This window comes from Phodopus roborovskii, unplaced genomic scaffold (genome assembly GCF_943737965.1).
Source record: "Phodopus roborovskii unplaced genomic scaffold, PHOROB, whole genome shotgun sequence".
Classification (NCBI taxonomy): Eukaryota; Metazoa; Chordata; class Mammalia; order Rodentia; family Cricetidae; genus Phodopus; species Phodopus roborovskii.
In genome coordinates, this window is record NW_026126516.1 from 9,356,647 (window position 1) to 9,372,172 (window position 15,526).

Consider the following 15,526-nt stretch of genomic DNA (forward strand, 5'->3'; position numbering starts at 1 on the left):
TAAATAAATAAATAAAAAGAAAGAAATAACCCCCTGTATCTTTTCAGACCACCATGCTTTAAAGTTAGAATTCAACAACACAAATTGCAGAAACCCTGCAAACTCATGTATAGTGGAATAAGAGGGATCAGGAAAAACAGGCTGAATAGATGTTTATTGGGGGAGAAATAACTTACAACAGAGACAGATGAATGCCATCAGGTTCCTGTCCCAAGGATGCCTCCTGATGCTCTCTGTCTCCGTCTCCATACAGCAAATGAGAGAGAGCTCAGGGTCCCTACCTCAGCCTTGGTTGCCCCCGGTCATGTCTGCACTCGTCTCCACCTCCCAATGGGCGTGGTCAGTGCAACAGGTTGGGGCAGAGCATATATCTCACTACACTCATGGAAACTGAACAATGCAAAATCGCACCATTCCTGGGTCAAGGAAGAAATAAATATAGAAATTAAAGACTTCTTAGAATTCAATGAGAATGAAGACACAACATAAGCAAAGTTATGGGACACTTTGAAAGCAGTGCTAAAAGGAAAGTTCATAGCACTAAGTGCCCACATGAAGAAACTGGAAGATAGTGACATTAGAGAATTAACAGTACAGCTGAAAACTCTGGAAGAAAAGGAAGCAAATTCACCCAGGAGGAGTAGATGTCAGGAAATAATCAAATGGAGGGCTGAAATCAGTAAAGTAGAAACAAAGAAGACAGTACAAAGAATCAATGTAACAAAGAGAAAAAACAACAAGATAGACAAACCTTTACTCAACCTAAGCAAAAAGCAGAGAGAGAGAGAGAACATGCAAATAAACAAAATCAGAAATGAAAAGGGGTACATAACAACAGACACTGAGGAAATCTAGAGAATCATCAGGTCATACTTGGAAAACCTGTATTCCAGAAAATTTGAATATTTAAGGGAAATGGACAAATTTCTGGGTAGATATCACTTACCAAGAACAGATAAGCAATTTAAATAGACCTATAACCCCTAACAAAATAGAAGTAGTCATTAAAAGTTTCACAACCAAAATAAGCACAGGGCCACATGGCTTCAGTGCAGAATTCTACCAGAAATTCAAAGAAGAGATAATACCAATTCTCCTCAAATTGTTCCACACAATAGAAGCAGAAGGTTCATTGCCAAACTCTTTTTACGAGGCCACAATTACCTTGGTATCCAAGCCACACAAAGACACAACTAAGAAAGAGAGCTACAGACCAATATCCCTCATGAACACTAATGCAAAAATAATAAAATACTGGCAAATTGAATCCAAGAACACATCAGAAAAATCATCCACCATGATCAAGTAAGCTTCATCCTAGGGATGCAGGGATGGTTCAACATATGAAAAATTATCAATGTGATCCACCATATAAACAAACTGAAAAAGAAAAATCATATGACCAAAATTTGACAAAAATCTAACACCCCTTCATGATAAAGGTCTTGGAGAGATCAGGAATAACAGGAACATACCTAAATATAATAAAAGCAATATACAGTAAACCAACAGCCAACATCAAACTAAATAGAGAGAAACTCAACGTCATTGCTTTAAAATCAGGAACGAGACAAGGCTGCCCACTCTCTCCATATCTCTTCAATATTGTACTTGAAGTTCTAGCTATAACAATAAAACAACAAAAGGAGACCAAGAGGATACAAATTGGAAAGGAAGAAGTCAAACTGTCAGTATTTGCAGATGATATGATAGTTTACATAAGTGACCCAAAAACTCTACCAGTGAACTCCTACAGCTGGTAAACATCTTCAGCAAAGTGGCAGGATACAAGATTAACTAAAAAAAAAAAATCAGTAGCTAGAAATAGGCTGAGAAAGAAATCAAAGAAACATCATTTTTTAAAATAGCCACAAACAACATAAAATATCTTGGGGTAATGCTCACTAAACAAGTGAAAGACCTATATAGCAAGAACTCTCAGTCTTTCAAGAAAGAAATTAAAGAAGATACCAGAAAATGGAAAGATCTCCCTAGCTTTTGGAAAGGCAGGATCAACATCTTGCCAAAAAGCAATCTACAGATTTAATGCAATCCCCATCAAAATCCCAGCACAATTCTTCACAGACTTTGAAAGAACAATACTCAACTTTATATGGGGAAAAAAAAAAAAAAAACCAGGATAGCCAAAACAACCCTGTTCAATAAAGGAACTTCTGGAGGCATCACCATCCCTGACTTCAAGCTCTACTATAGAGCTATAATCCTGAAAACAGCTTGGTATTGGCACAAAATAGACAGGAAGACCAATTGAATTTAATTGAAAACCCTGATATTAACCCTCACACCTACGAACACCTGATTTTTGACAAAGTAGCTAAAATTATACAATCGAAAAAATAAAGCATCAACAAATGGTGCTGGCATAACCAGATGCTGGTGTGTAGAAGACTGCAGATATATCCATATCTATCACCATGCACAAAACTTAATTCCAAATGCATCAAGGACATCAACATAAATCCAGCCACACTGAACCTCTTAGAGGAGAAAGTGAGAGGTACCCTTGAATGAATTGGTACAGGAGACCGCTTCCTGAACATAACGCCAGTAGCACAGACACTGAGGTTGACAATTAATAAATGGGACCTCCTGAAACTGAAAAGCTTCTGTAAGGTAAAGGACACAGTCAACAGGACAAAACAGCAGCCCACAAACTGAGAAAAGATCTTCACCAACTGATGGGAGATGTCATTCTGAAAATATGTTTCTCATACTGGTTAATGAATAAAGCACTGTTGGCCAATAGGAAAGCAAGATAGGCGGGACTAGGAGACAAGGAGGAAATAGCAAGTCGTAGGGAGGAGTCAACATGGAGAGTCTGGGGAGACCAGACACCGACCGGCCCCACTCCCTGGTAAGATAAGACCATGTGGAAATACTTAAATTAATAGAAAGGGGTTAATAACTAAGACAGAGCTAGCCGATAAGAAACTAGTACCTGGCCAACAGCATTATATCAAATACAGAGTCTCGGTGTGTTAATTGGGGCTGGCATGGTGGTGGTGGGACAAGATCAGCGGCGGGAGGAAAATTACTCCTTACAACCAACCCCACATCTGACAGAGGGCTGATCTCCAAAATATACAAAGAACTCAAGAAGCTAAGTCACCCAAACACCAAATAATCCCATTAAAAAGTGGAGTTAAAACTAAATAGAGAATTCTCAATAGAGGAATCTAAAACAGCTGAAAGACGCTTAAGAAAGTGCTCAATATCCTTAGCCATCAGGGAAATGCAAATCAAAACAACTCTGAGATATCATCTTACTCCTGTCAGAATGGCTAAAATCAAAAACACCAATGACAGTTTATGCTGGAGAGGATGTGGAGAAAGGGGAACTCTCCACCACTGCTGGTGGGAGTGCAAACTTGTACAGCTGCTATGGAAATCAGTGGAATAATCCTTTTGTACACCGTGAACATGTATTACTCCCATTGGTTAAAGAATTGACGGGCTGGTAGCTAGGCAGGAAATGTATGTGGGACGACCAAACCAAGGATGCTGCGATGAAGAAGGGCGGGGTCAGAGGAGTCACAAGGAGGTGCAGAGAGAAGCAAGATGGACGCGCTGTACTGAGACAAGGTACCAAGCACATGGCAAAGCATAGGTAAGAAGTATGGGTTAATTTAAATGTAGGCGTTAGCTAGTAACAAGCATTAGCGATTGGCTGAGCATTTATAATTAATATTGAATCCTGTGTTGGTTATTTGGAAACAGGCAGGCGGGAAACAAATGTCTGTCTACACTAGAATTCAATATAAATGAATGCACAAGATAGCAAAGCCTGTGGGATATATTGCAAGTGAAGCTAAGAATAAAGTTCATAGCACTAAGTGTCTTCATAAAGAATTTGGAGAGATCTCATACCAGTAACTTAACAACATACCTGAAAGCTCTAGAGCAAAAAGAAGCAAGTGCACCCAAGAGGGATAGGCTGCAGGAAATAATCAAAATGAGGATTGAAATCAATAAAATAGAAATAAAGAAAACAATTTAAAGAGTCAGTGAAACAAAGTGAGTTCTTTGAGAAAATCAACAAGACAGACAAACCCTTTTCCAAACTAACTAAAAGACACAGAGAATATCCAAATTAAAATGTCAGGAATGAAAAGGGGGACATAATAACAGAAACTAAGAAAATCCAAAGACTCATTAGGTCATACTTTAAAAACATGTACTTCACAAAATTGGAAAGTCTAAAAGAAGCAGATAATTTTCTCAATACATAACATTTACCAACATTAAATCAAGGTCAAATAAACATTTTAAGTAGAATTATAACCCCTAAGAAAATAGAAGCAGTCATTAAAAGTCTCCTAACCACCACCAACAACAACAAAAAAGCCCTAAGTGTAATGTTTTTAGCAGAGAATTCTACCAGATTTTCAAATAAGAGCTAATACAAATACTCCTCAAATTATTCCACAATATAGAAACTGAAGGAATGTGGCTAAATTCATTTTATGAGGCCACAGTCACCCTGATATTCAAACCACACAAAGATTAAACAAAGGAAGAGAATTACAGACCACTTTTCCCCATGAAAATAGATTCAAAAATACTCAATAAAATACTCATAAAACAAAACTAAGATCACATCAAAAAGATCATCCACCATGATCAAGTAGGCTTCATCTCAGAGATGCAGGGATGGTTTCTGCCTATGAAAAATCTGTCAATGTAATCCATCATGTAAACAAATTGAAAGAAAAAAAACCCACATGATCATCTCATTAGATGTTGGAAAAGCCTTTGACAAAAATCTAATACCTTTTCATGATAGAAGTCTTGGAGAAATTAGGGGTAAAAGGAACAAACATAAACATAATAATACAGCAAGCCAACAGCCAACAACAAATTAAATGGAGAGAAACTCAAAGTAATTCCACTAAAATCAGGGACAGGATAAGTCTGTCCACCTTCTCCTTATCTATTCAGTACAGTACTTGAAATTCTATCAAGAGCAACAAAACAACTAAAGGAAATCAAAGGAATACAAATTGGAAAGGAAGAAGACAAAGTATTGCTACTATAGATTATATGATAGTATACATGAATGATCCCAAAAGTTTCAGGATGGAATGCCTACAGCTGAATCACGCCTCCAGAAAAGTAGCTGGATACAAGATTAACTCAAAAAAAAAAAAAATCAGTATCCCTCTTATATACAAGCAAAAAATATGTGGACTAAGGAAGAAATCATGGGAATGGCACCCTTCACAATAGCCACTAATAGTATAAATTACCTTCTTGTAACTCTAACCAAGTGTCTTAGTATCATTTTTCAGTTGCTGTGAAGAGACACTATGACCACACCAACTTTTTTTTTTTAAGATTTATTTATTTTGTATGCAGTGTTCTGCATGCATGTACACCTGCAGGCCAGAAGAGGGCGCCAGATCTCATTACAGATTACAGATGGCTGTGAGCCACCATGTGGTTACTGGGAATTGAACTCAGGTCCCCTGGAAGAGCAGTCAGTGCTCTTAACCTCTGAGCCATCTCTCCAGTCCCCGACCACAGCAACTCATTAATTTTTTTTTTTTTTTTATTGAGGTGGTGCTTACAGTTTCAGAGGTTCAGTTCATTACCATCATGGTAGGGAGCATGGCACCAGGTAGGCAGACATGGTGCTGGCTATCTCCTAACCAGAAGGCAGCAAAGAGGTACACTGAGCTAAGCTTGAGCAAAAAGAGACCTCAAAGCCCGCCCCCACAGTGACACACTTCCTCCAACAAGGCCACGCCTCCTCATAGTGCCGCTCCCTTTGGGGGCCACTTTTTTTGAAAAATCACCACATTCTACTCCTGACCCCCAAAGGCTTATAGCCCTATCATAATGCAAAAATGGAGAGAGAGATTTTTCATGTCACTCAAAAGAGACTTTGGACTTGGAAACAATTTAGAGACTATGGGAACTTTTGAAGTTGAATTGAATGCTTGCTCTCTCTCTCTCTCTCTCTCTCATTTGTTTTTTGAGACATGGTTTCCTTGTAGCTTTGGAGGCTGTCATAGAACTAGCTCTTGTATACCAGGCTGGTCTCAAACTCACAGTAATACACCTGCCTCTGCCTCCCAAGGGCTGGGATTAAAGGTATGTGCCACCAGGCTATACCATCCTGAACGCACCCAATCTCATATGATATTTGAAACTAAGCAGGGACGGGCATGGTTAGTACTTGGATGGGAGACAATCTCTTAACTATAATCCCCCTGTAAAAATAAAAATAAAAAAGCAGACCGTATACTTCAACATTTAATGGCACAGGATATACATTACCATTCCAAATACAGGGAAGGGGACACAGTGAGGAAATACTGGGCCAAAGCAAGACCAGAAACCACCGGGCAAACTCCAAACTCTGCATCTCCACATCTGATGTCAGTGCTCTTCAGATCTCCAACCCTGTTCAGCTTTGTTGACTGAAACACAGTTCTTTCTCTTGGGCGGTTTTATCCCTTGGCAGGTTTCTCACGACTCTGGTATCTCTAACATCTCAGGGTCTCCAAGGCAATCCAGGCTTCACCTTCACAACTTCACACAATGGTCTCTACAGTAAGCCTCCGTTCAGGGACTCACTCCCCTGACACATGCTTGGCCTCGGCGGCTTTCCTTGGGAATGGAGGCAAATTCCATAACCTATTTCTTCTTACCCTTAACTCTAAAGCCAGAACCACTGTGGCCAAAGCTGCCAAGTTCTGTTGCTTACTGGGGCTGGAACATGGCCCCCTCACCCAATGACATCTTTATCAGCTCTCTGTTTTTACTGCCTAATCTTGGATGTCCTTGACCTTGCTCTGTAGTCCAGGCTGGCCTCAAACTCAGAGATCCACCAGCCTCTGCCTTACCAGTGCTAGCATTGAAGGCATTTACCACCACATCCAGCCCTAAACTTCCCTTTAGTTCCTTTTCACAAGTTAGGAACTTGGCTGGATGGGATCTTGTCCTGAGGTTAACAATCCCTCTACTCCATTTCTTAATCTATTCATCTCCTTGAACAAAGAACTTAGCTCCATTCTGCTTTCTGATGCTCTTTCTCTCCTCAAATGTTTTCATTGCTCGGATTGCTCCTCTTCATTGTACAGCACTAATAACCATATGGCAGAGTCTGTACTGGGCTGTTTTGAGATTTCCTCTGCCAACAGAATTAATACTAAACTCTTCCCTTTAGCCTCAAGCAGACTCTTTGGACAAGAGCAAAAGGCATCTACTTTCTTCACTAGAATATCACAAGAATGGTCTCTAGGCAACATACAACAATCTTCCTCTGAAGCCTCCCGTAGCTCAGGTATCTCTGAGCACCTCTGTCTTCCATGTTCCCACTAGTGGGCCTCATTAAACAGTTGCTTAAAGCATCCCGCTGCTTTCATAACCCAAAGTATCAAAGTCCAAATCCTTCCAAATAAAAACATGGTCAGCCCTACCACAATACCCTGGTGCCAGGTACCAACTCCTGTTCCATTTAGGGCTTCTTTTGTTATGAAGAGACACCATGACCACAGCAACTCTTACAAAGAAAACATTTAGCTGAGGTTCTGTCCATTATCGTCATGATGGGGAGCACGGCAGCATGCACACAGAAGAGGTGCTAGCTACACCTTGACGAGAAAACGGCAGGAGGTCAACTGGCAGTCACTCTGAGGTAAGCTTAAGCGAAAGAGACATCCAAGTCTGCCCCACAGTAGCACACTTTCTTCAACAAGGCCACACCTCCTAATAGTGCCTCTCTCACGGGGCACTATTTTCTTTCAAACCACCGCACCAAGCAAGTGAAAGGCTTATATGATAAAAACTGCAAGTCTTGGGGAGCCTGCAAGAGGCCAAACTAGCCCCCCGAACATGGGTGTCAGTTGGGGGGCTTGAGCAGTCTACAGGGCCACTGGCAGTGGAACCAGTATTCATCCCTAGTGCATAAACTGGCTTTTTGGAACCCATATCCTATAGAGGGATACTTTCTCAGCCGAGATGCAAGGGGTAGGGCCTCAGTCCTGTCCCAAATGATGTGACAGACTTTGATGATCCTCCATGGGAGGCCTCACCCTCTGTGAGGAGTGGATGAGAGCAAGGATGGGGAGATGGTAGGCAGAGTGGGAGAACAGGAAGGAGAGGGAACTGGGATTGATATGTAAAATAAGATTATTTTAAATTTAAATTAAAAAAAAAACTTAAAAAGCTTCAAGTCTTAAAGGAAATTGATGAAGATATCAGAAGAAGGAAAGATCGTCCATGCTCATGGATAAGTAGGATTAACATAGTAAAAATGGCTATCATATCAAAAGCAATCTGCAGATTTAGTGCAATCCCCGTCAAAATTCTAACACATATCTTTACAGATCTTGAAAGGACAATACTCAACTTCATATGGAAAACCAAAACATCCAGGATAGCTAAAATAATCCTGTACAACAAAAGAACTTCCAGAGCTATCACCATCCCTGATTTCAAGTTGTATTGCTGAGCTATAGTAATAAAAAGTGCATGACATTGGCATTAAGTCACACAGATTGCTCAATGGAACTGAATGAATGACACAAATATAAATCCACACACCTATGGACACCTGATTTTTTAAAATAAGAAGCCAGAAATGCACAATGGGAGGGAAAAAACATCTCCAGCAAATGGTGCTTGTTTGACTAGGTGTCAGCATGTAGAAAAACTCAAGCAGATGTGGATCTGTCACCCTGCACATAACTCAAGTCCAAGTGGGTCAAAGACCTCACCATAAAGTAGGATACACTAGACCCAATAGGAGAGAAGGTGGGGAATAGCCATGAACACATTGGCACAGAAGACAACTTCCTGAACAGAAAATCAATAGCACAGGTACTAATATCGACAATAAATAAATAGGACCTCAAGAAACTGAAACACTTTTGGAAGGCAAAGGATAATGTCAGTATGACAAAATGGCAGCCTACAGAATGGGAAAAAAAATCTTCACCAACCCGTCATCTGATCTCCAAAATATGTGAAGATCTCAAGAAACTAGACATCAACAAACCAAATAATCCAATTAAAAATGAGTTACAGATCTAAACAGAGAATTCTCAACTGAGGAATCTCAAATGGCTGAGAAATACTTAAATGTTCAACATCCTTAGCCATCAGGGAAATGCAAATTAAAATGACTCAGATTCCACCTTCACCTCTCAGAATGGCTAAGATTAAAAACACAAGTGACAGCTCATTCTGGAGAGGATGTGGAACAAGGGGAACATTCCTTCATTGCTGGTGGGAGGGCAAACATGTGTAGTCACTATGGAAATCAGTATGGCAGTTCCTCAGAACATTGGGAATTGGTCTACCTTAAGATCGAGTTATACCACTCTTAGGCATATAGCGAAAGGAACACCATCCTATCACAGGGACACGTGCTCAACTATGTTCATAATAGCCAGAAACTGAAAACAATCCAAATGTCCCTCAACCAATGAATAAAACAAATGTGGTACATTTGCCCAGTGGAGTATTACTCAGCTCTTAGAAACAGTGACACCATGAAATTTGCAGACAAATAGACAGAACTATAAGAAAATCTTCCTGAGTGAGGTAACCCAGACTCAGAAAGATAAACATGGTATGTACTCACTTGAAAGTGGATATTAGCTCTTAAGTATAGGATACTCATGCTGTAATTCATAGACACAGAGAGGCTAAGTAGCAATGCCCCCCCCCCCGCCCAAGGGGGACACAAGGTCTCCCTGGGAAGGGGAAACAGAATAGATTTTTTTGAGTGGACTGGAGGTGGGTAGGGGTGAGAACAAAGGGATCAAGTGGGGGGGGGAGGTGCAGGGGAGAGCACTGAGAGAGACAACTGGAGTTGAAGCTCATTTTGCGAATAACATGGAAACATAGGGCAGTGGACACTCCCTGGAATCTTTGAGAGTGACCCTAGGGAAGCCTCTTAGTAATGGTGGATATAAAGCCTGATCTGAACATCTTCTATAACCAGGCAAGGCTTCTTGAAAAGGGTCTAGGACACCAGCCCAGACACCTTCAGCCTATAATCTGTCAGGCCTGTAAGATGTGCCTGAGTAATGATGGTACAGAACTTATGGGAATTGCCAAGCAATGGCTGGCTCAACTTGAGGCCATCACCTCAAGAAGAAGCCTACACATGACCTTGCCTGGATGGCCAGGAATCAGAGGCTGGGCAGTCCAGACATTTAGTATAGAAGCAAGCACAATTGGAAAAAATCCAATGAAGTGACTAATACTGATATTCTGTAATACTCATAGATGGGTGGCTAGCCCAACAGTTACCAGAGAAGCATCATCTAGTGTCCAGTGGGGACAGATACAGAAACATACAGCCAAACACCAGAAGGAGCCTGGGGAACCCCGGAGAAGATGTGGAGGATTGCAGTAGTCAGAGGGTTCAAGGACACCATGAGAACACACAGCCGTGCTCACTTCGGCAGCACATACACTAAAATTGGAAGAATACAGAGAAGATTAGCATGGCCCCTGCGCAAAGGATGACATGCAAATTCGTGAAGTGGTCCATATTTTTATCCCTGATAAACATCGATGCAAAAATACTCAATAAAATACTGGCAAATAGAATCCAAGAATACATCAGAGAAATCATCCACCATGACCCTGGATTGCAGGATGGTTTAACATACGAAAATCTATCAATGTGATCCACCGTATAAACAAACTGAAGAAGAAAAACCATATGATCATCTCACTATAAAGACTTTGACAAAAATCTAACACCCCTTCATGATAAAGGTCTTGGAGAGATCAGGGATAACAGGAACATACCTAAACATAATAAGAGCAATATACAGCAAACCAACAGCCAACATCAAACTGAATGGAGAGAAGCTTAAGGCATTCCTCTAAAATCAGACAAGGCAATTCCTCTAAAAAACAAGACAAGGCTGCCCTCTCTATATATATCTCTTCAATACTGTACTTGAAGTTCTAGCTAAAGCTATAAGACAACAAAAGGAGATCAAGGGGATCCAAATTGGAAAGGAGAACACACAGCCCACAGAAACAAGTAAGTAGGATTCATATGGCATCACAGAGACTGAAGCAACAATCATAGACCCTGTGTGGGTCTGAGTTAAGCCTCTGCATATATATAATTTTTATGTATCTGGGTGTTCTTGTGGGACTCCTAATAGTGGGAGTAAACTTGTGTGTCTCTAACTCTTTTTCCTGTACTTGGAACTCTTTTCTTCCTACTGGGTTGCCTGTAGCCTTGATATGAGGGTTTGTGCCTAGTCTTATTGTAACTTGTCATGCTGTGTTTGGTTGACCTCCCTGGGAATTGAAGATGAATGGATCTGGGGGAGAAGGAAGGTCAAAGGATGGGGAAGAGTGGAGGGAAGGGAAACTGTGGTCAGGATATAGTGTATGAGATAAGAATAAAAGAAAAAAGGTAACTCCATTTAAATTCCTTTTTTTTTTTTTTTTTTTTTTTTTTTTTTGAGACAGGGTTTCTCTGTGTAGACCTAGCTGTCCTGGAACTAGCTGTGTAGACCAGGCTGGCCTCAAACTCACAGAGTTCCACCTGCCTCTGCCTCCCGAGTGCTGGGGTTAAAAGTGTGTGCCACTACTGCCTGGCTAAGTCATTTTTATGTGCATGCATATAACCTCTAGCTAAGAAGCTATTGGCAATTGATAGCTGATAGAAAATGTCCATTGTCTTTAAGGGTATGGCTCCTGGTAGGTGACCACGCTATAGTGGAAGGCCACATATCTAAGACTATGTGAGCGGCACTAACTGTACTTGATGTTTGTTTTTTTGTTTTTGTTTTTGTTTTTTTTTTCTTAAACATAGATCACAAAGTTATGTTGGGTTCTTGAAAGAGAGGGGAAAGGAGAAATACCTTGGCATGCATTCTTAAAGAACTAAAGAAAACTAAAGAAATGTTTTTAAAATTTGACTTTATACACAGCTACAGAAGATTTCATAGAACATGGCTGTATGAACATTCTTCTTGGAAGCTCGTAAAACTTTCTCTAAAATTGATCACATACTAGGATACAAAGCAAGTCTCACGGAATACAGGAAAGTTTAAATAATTCCTTGTGTCCCATCAGATCACAATGGAATAGACTGAAAATCAACAGTAAGAGAAAACCCCAGAACACACACAAACTCATACAAAGTAAGCAATACATGTTGAACATTTAATGGCTCGTTGCAGAAATCTATACTAATGTTTAAATGTTCATAGAATCGAATGAAAATAAGAATATAAGATACTACTGGGTGTTGGTGGTGCACGCCTTAATCCTAGCACTCCAGAGACAAAGGCAGGTGGATGGATCTCTGTGATCTTGAGATCAGCCTGGTCTATAAGAGCTAGTTCCAGGACAGCCTCCAAAGCCACAGAGAACTCCTGTCTCAAAAAAAAAAGAAAAAAAAAAAAAAAAAAAAAAAAAAAAAAAAAAAAGGAATGGGATACTATGAAAGCCATCCTAAGAAGGAACTTTGTATCTTAAGTTCTTCATTAAGAAATTGGAGATCTCAAATAAACATTCTAAAGCTGTTACAAGCTGTTTTTCCCAACAACCTGGTCCCACGGCCACATCAGCCCCAAATAACACACACAGAAACTGTATTAGTTATAAAGCTATTAGCCTGTTACTAGTGTTTCTTATTGGTTAGCTCTGTCTTAAATATTAACCCATTTCTATTAATCTAAGTGTTTCTATGTGGTCTTATCTTACTGGAGAGAGGGTCCGGACCTCTTCCTCTCTCAAGTCTCTACATCTTGAAACCTCTCTATCACATCTCCCTGAATCCTCCTTGTCTCCTAGACCCACCAATCTTGCCTCCCTATTTGCCAACAGTGCTTTATTTATTAACCAATAAAAAAAACATTTTTATAGAATGACATCTTCCATCATCTCCTCTTTTCTGTCTAAAATAAAAAGAAGGGTTTTAACTTTAACATAGTAAAATATATAACAAAACAGTCAATAAATAAGAACTATAGTTCATTAACATTATCAAGAATTAAAGAAAACATTCTATCATCTATCCTATCTTTGTAAGTCTAAAGTCCTATATATAACTTATCTTTAATCTTAACTAAGAAAAACTATAACCATAACTACCTGTCTTCAATTTCATCAAAGGCTACAGAAGGATAATATATAAACTCTAGAAATGACAGAGATATCTTGCCTGGTCAGTCACCCAAAGTTCTTCTGTAACGTTTTATCTTCAGCCTATAGGCCATAGTGTGTCTGGCAGACTCCTTAGCAAAGTAGGGAACTTTAAACTGTCCACCTGTATTGGCAGTTTGTCAGTCACTTTTCTCTGTGTTCTGCAGACTGTCTGGCAGACTCTTCCATGAAGCAGGAACTCTGTAGCAATGTCCATCATGTATCAGCAGTCACTTTCCTGTGAGTCCTGCATGTCCAGTTTTTACAGCATAAAGTCAAACAGTCCAGACAAGCAGTATCTTGCCCAAATGGCTAGTCTTGCCATATTGGAAGTAAGCTCCATAATGAGTTTCTTCCATGTACATCTTGCTTTCTGACCCAGGTGGTGATGCCAGGAGCAGTTGTGCCTCATTGTTAAGAAAAACCCTACATTTTGAAAGGTTTGAAGAATGCCTATCCATTTTAAATAAATTTCTGTATATCTAGAAAACCTAACTAACTTAACTATAAGTTTTGACTATCATAGGTAACTATCATAGGTAACAATCTGTACTTAATTATACACTACATTTTCAAATGAGCTATATAAACACAATACCTAAACAAGAGGAGAAATATGCATATCACAAAATTGATCTTAAATTTGTATCAATAAATGAAAATCCATTCCAAAACAAAGTATTCATTTCTATAACATAGTCCCCTTTTTTACCTTTAAAGAGATCGATTGTGGTCATTAACCATTTATAACCAAGCCCATTTAAATGAAAACAAATATTTATAGACAGTATTTGGGAATTTGGGCTTCATTCTTTCCAAACTGCTTACTGCTGTTAGGGGGCGCTGTCTTGGGGATCCTAAAAAGATGTATAAATCCTGGCTGTAGTGGTCTGCAAGTCTGCCTTGTCCAAGCTGTTTTGAATGTTGGATCACCTGGGACACTGCTTCAGGGGGTCTTGCTTGATCAAACCATGTTAGTCTAGAAGGAATCCACAGTTTTTCATTTTCTGTGAAAACAAAAATAGAAATTCTTTTCCCCAGTAACCTGTCCTTAGACTTAAGTTTTGAAGTCAAAGCATTTTTAAAATATATAAGTTGGATTAATTTAGCAGCATTGATAATCAAGTGTATTGTAGCAATTGTTGTTCCTCGAGCAATTCAAAGACAACACAATATCATACAGAATCCAGATTCTCTGTGTATTTTTCATCTTCACATGCCTTTTTTATTACTCTCTTTTACTTCTATTTTTTTAATTTATTGACAGGATTTCTCTGTGTAACTTTGGCTGCCCTGGAATTTACTCTGTTCAGCAGGTTCACTTTGAAATCACTGAGATTTGCTTACCTCTGCCTCCCGAGTGCTGGGATTAAAGGCTTGTGCCACCACACCCAGCTACTCTTTTTTCTGTTTTCTTTTAAACCACTTTATCCTGTTTCTTTTTCTCTCCCAAGCCTACGTATATTTTAAAACACCCTGTAAACCTTTAGAGGTTTTTCTTTATCTGAATCTGTCTTTACTGTAAATCTTTATCTTTTTCTGGCCATGAGTCTTTTATCTGCTAAACAACATTGGTCAAATGAAAGCCACACTGTATTAGCCGCCATCTATCAAAGATGGCTGTGGGAGAGGGGGTATGTTTACCACTAGAACTGAGAGCTGTGCTCACTGCCTTGGTCTACGCTACCATCCAGCAGCATGCTGTCGGCTTGGAGATGTGGTCACTGCCACATACACACCATTCAATTGTTAGTAGGGCTTCTTAAAAGCCATGAGGTAGCTTATTCTGAGTCAGGAAACCTCCCTTAAAGGAGCCGCACAAGTCTCTGCTTGTCTCTAGCAAAATAGAGTCCAACTGTGATAAATGTTGCTACCAAGAAGCCTTGCTTGTCTCTGTTCTTTTGTTTCTAAAGCCCCTTTTTAAGCTTTCGTCAAGTTTTAAGTGAAAGTTATCAGGCCCCACGTTGTAGGTACCATTTTGTTATGAGAAATTTTTCCCGCCAGCCTGGTCCCAGAGCAGCCCCAAATAACACACAGCGATGCTGTATTAGATATAAAGCTATTGGCCTGTTACTAGTGCTCCTTATCGGCTAGCTCTGTCTTAAATATTAACCCATTTCTATTAATCTAAGTGTTTCCACGTGGTCTTGTAGTGGGATAGTCACTTTGTCTTCTTCTGTGGCACTGACCACACCCATTGGGGGGTGGAGCCAGGGGCGGAAGTCACCTGGGGAACTAGGTCGAAGGAGGTGTGGGAGAGCGCTCTCTTGCCAGCAGCATGGGGACAGGAGGACATCCAGAGGAATCCTTGGAAGCAGGAACCTGTTGGTGTTCACCTGTCTATGTTGTGAGTTATTTCTCCCTGGAT

The 15,526-nt window shown here is 40.0% G+C and overlaps 1 non-coding gene across 1 annotated transcript; it reads left to right on the forward strand.

Moving 5' to 3' along the window:
* The first annotated feature begins 10,429 nt into the window (after positions 1-10,429).
* LOC127231219 (U6 spliceosomal RNA) lies at positions 10,430-10,537 on the forward strand. Its single transcript, XR_007835266.1, has one exon. It is a non-coding gene; the product is annotated as a U6 spliceosomal RNA (small nuclear RNA).
* The last annotated feature ends 4,989 nt before the right edge of the window (positions 10,538-15,526 follow it).